At 36.4% G+C, this 4,114-nt stretch overlaps 1 pseudogene; it reads left to right on the forward strand.

Moving 5' to 3' along the window:
* The first annotated feature begins 2,832 nt into the window (after positions 1-2,832).
* On the forward strand, positions 2,833-3,368 carry LOC119042736 (chromobox protein homolog 3-like; annotated as a pseudogene).
* Positions 3,369-4,114: the final 746 nt, after the last annotated feature.

A 4,114-nucleotide genomic window follows, 5' to 3' on the forward strand; every position in this document is an offset into this window, starting at 1 on the left:
GAATGAAAATGGTTCAGACACTTTAGAAAATAGTTTGCCAGTTTCTTAGAAACACACACACATATCATATGACCAAGACATTGCATCCTCAGATGCTATAAACATTTGCGTATAAGTCTTTGTGTATATATGACCCAAGGAAAAACAATATGGTATACAAAAGTACACATAACCTCCATAGCAGTTTTATTTGTGATAATAAAAATATGGAAACAACAAAAATATCTATCAACAAGTGAATGGATTAATAAATTGTGGTATATCCATACAATGGAATACCACACAGTAATAAGAAGAAGTAGCTGCTAATTGCACAGCAACAAAAATGAATCTCAAAATAATTATAATGAGTGAAAGAAGTCCAACAAAAGAGAGTACATGGTTTATTATCCCATCTACAAAACAGTCTAGAAAATCCAAACTAATCGACAGTGACAGAAAACAGATCAGCATTGCCTGGAGATGGGGGTGGTCATGGAGAAGGTCAGAGGGAGGGATTACAAAACAGCCTGAGAAAACTCTTTCAGGTGATGCATGTGTTCATTATCTTCACTGTGATAGTGGTTTTACAGGTACACTCGTAGGTCACAACTTAGCAAATTGTACACTTTAAATATGTGCAGTGTATTACAAGTTAATAAAGCTATTACAAAAGGAAATAATGTGTATGTTCAAAAATTGAATGATAATTTAATCTGTTATTTAACAGTAAATATTTGAACAGTGTTTTTTAATAATCATGTGTTTGAAGAGCATTTAATACCATTGGAAAATACTCATAATATTCAGAGACAAATGTAGTTCTGTTTTATAATGTTTCATTAATATTTTTCAAATGTTAAATAAAAAACATACAAAAATGCATATATAATTTAATGTGGTCCCAATTGTGGTAACTCTCTCACTTGTCTCTCATAACTCAAAGAAATACTTCAGTATGTTAACATTCTCTCTGTGAGGTGGAATAATATATGATTTTTATTTTCCTTCTTTTGGTTTTGAGGTTTTTCTAAAGTTGAGCTTTCATTATTGTCACAAGCAGACAAAAACCCAATAAATACTCTTTTAAAAGATTCTTTCCTACACAGGGAACTCAATGGTGCTAATATATTTAGAAAACATATCTATCTCTGTGCTAATTGAAAATATATCGATCTAGTGGAAGCACAGTGCATCTCTGCCTGTACTTCATGCACAATGACATGCGGCCACGTGCTGGGGTGTCAGTGTGAAATGGTGGACGGGCAGGAAACAGGCTGTTAAACCAGCACCGGCCTGCAGCTCCTAGAAATGCCTACTTAAAAGTAAGCTTTATGTAGCCTCAGGAATTTGCTTACCTTTCTTGCTTCACCACCATCAGTCCCTAGATCAAACAAAGTCAAAGACAAGAAGAATGAATTCCCCAGGCTGCTCCCAGCACAGCTCTGTCAGAAATTGTTCATCAGAGAGGTCCTAATGAGAACAAAAGAGTGGTTGTATGTGTGAGTTTCTGTGAAAATAGATAATTCCTCAGTCTTTTGTCCAATCAATAGTGAGCTTTATGCTCCTTTGACTTCTTTCCTCTCCAAGTCAAAAAGAAGACCAGGGTAGATCTAAGCCTATGGAGTGGGGACAAAGGAGGAAGGCTTGTAAAAATGAGGGTCAAGGTGTCAAGGAGTTGGAAGAATTCTCACACAAAGACATGCCTTTATTACTGTCCCCTGAAATATGATGGGCCTTTGACTTGTGAGACATCTATTCTGCTTTTCTGTCTGTATGGAGAAAGATGATGCCTAGATGCTGTCTGTAATGAGGTGTGATTGGCAGGGGTGTAGGGGTGAAGCTGGAGCCTGAGGGAGATACATTGGTTAGACCCAAGATAGACTCCATACCCAGCTTTGCCAGGACAGTCTGTACCTTACAGACTGATCTACTCCTGTCCAGTAAGATGAAAAGTAAAAGTAAAATGGAAATTGAACTTCAGATGAGCAGGGCTGGAGATGTGGCTCATCTAGGGGGCAGTTCGGAGGTGGAAAATATAGTAGCCCCTCCTTACCTGTGGGTTTACTTTCTGTGGTTTCAGTTACCCAAGGTCAACTGCAGTCCGAAAATATTACATAGAAAATTCCAGAAATAAACAATCCCTAAGTTTTAAATTGCACGTCATTCTGAGAAGCATGAAGAAATCTCCTGCCATCCTACTCAGTCCCACTAGGACACGACTCATCCTATTATCCAGCATATCCATGATGTACATGCTCCCAGCCTGTTAGGCACTTCATGACCATCTGGGTTATCAGTTTGACTCTCATGGTATCACAGTGATTGTGTTCAAGTAATTACTTAATAATAGCCTCAAAGCACAATAATGGCCATGCTGACAATTTGAATATGTTAAGGAGAAGTCATAAAGTGCTTCTTTAAGTAAAAAGGTGAGTACAGTGCAAAAGGATATTTTGAGACAAAGAGAGACTATTCATATAACTTTTATCACAGTATATTGATATAATTGTCTGTTTTATTATTAGTTATTGCAGTTAATCTCTTACTGTGCCAAATTTATACATTAAACTTTATCATAGGTATGTATGTATAGGAAAATACATAGTACAGAGATGAGCAAAACTAGGTTTACAGTTTTAAGTATGCAAAACAGAGTTTAATCTTCTATCATTGTTTATTAATTATTGTATTATTTTTCCATATGAACAACTGTGAACCTACTTTTCCCCATCCCTGTATGAACAGTGCTTGGTTCTACCTATGGACTCAGGCACCCACTGCAGGTGCTGGAACGTACACCCCATGGACAAGGGGACACTACTACAATAGCTCTTCAAGGCTGAAGTAAAAATGGTCTCCAATACAACTACATTGCAAAAAAATGGGAAAGAAACAGAATGGAAGGAGTGAAAATGTTGAAGAGGCAGAGCCTGAGGGATTTATAGTAGAAAAAGCACAAGCCACATGTGTAGTGAATGGGAAGGTGGAGTATCTCCTGAAGTGGAAGGTAAGACAGATGCTGACAGTATTGGGAAGCTGAAGAAAGTTTCTATTGTCCAGAATTTATTAAAACATTTCTTAATTCTCAAGGACCTGGTAAAGAAAAAGATGGTACAAAAAGAAAATCTTTATCTCACAGTGAATCTGATGATGGCACACCAAAAAAGAGATGCTGCTGACAGCCTGAGGGGTTTTGCTAGAGGTTTTGATGCTGAACAAGTAGTTGGTGCCACAGACAGCAATGGAGAATTAATGTTTCCACAGAAATAGAAAGGTTCAAATGAGGTAGAGTTGGTGCTGGCAAAAGAGGCCAATATAAAGTGTTCTCATTGTAATGGCTTTTTTCTGAAGAGAGACTAATTTGGAATTCTTGTCCAGAAAATTGAGTTCAATTTGTTTGCATTGATATAGATGGATAGATGATTGATAGATAGATATAGATCAGATTATATATACATATGTATATGTATATATATACATATATATACACATACATATATAAAATCTGGGTCTTGGTTTTTATATTTATTAGTGTGAAAAAATAGCTACATTTTAATGAAAATCCAGTTTGATATATTCATTCTAAAGTAATATTGGGGGAGTTGGGTTTTCTTCATCTAGCACTAGTTACATTGAACAAATAAATAAAGCTTTCTTAGTTGCTTCTTTTATCAGAAAAAATTGATATCATGGCATATAATTTCCTTTGTATTAGAGAACAAGTTTTCTAAATGTGGGGGAGTTTCTTCATACTCATTGTTCAGTCAGATTTTGTGTTTAACTCATATGCCTAAGGTCCATTCTGGGTATTTTTTGTTTGTTTATTTGTTGTTTTGTGTGTGTACACATAAAATACATTTGTAAATGTTTTTTCTTTCTGCACTTTCTTCTTTCCCCTCCCATCATCTCACAACCATGGATAAGTCCATGTTTATGCAATATCATCATTCTGAACAACCTAAGACACAGGTGATAAGCACATGACCATAGGCCAAATCCAGCTCTCCACCTTGTTTTATCTGGCCTGGCAACTTGTTTCTACCCAGTGGCAGTGCTGAGCTCTTGCTCGGCACTGTTAAAGAGTAGTTACATTTATACAGTCCTAAAATTACATTCGGCCCTTTGAAGGCAA

This window comes from Artibeus jamaicensis, unplaced genomic scaffold, assembly GCF_021234435.1.
Source record: "Artibeus jamaicensis isolate MK-2021 breed Jamaican fruit bat unplaced genomic scaffold, CSHL_Jam_final contig_923, whole genome shotgun sequence".
In the NCBI taxonomy this organism is placed as follows: Eukaryota; Metazoa; Chordata; class Mammalia; order Chiroptera; family Phyllostomidae; genus Artibeus; species Artibeus jamaicensis.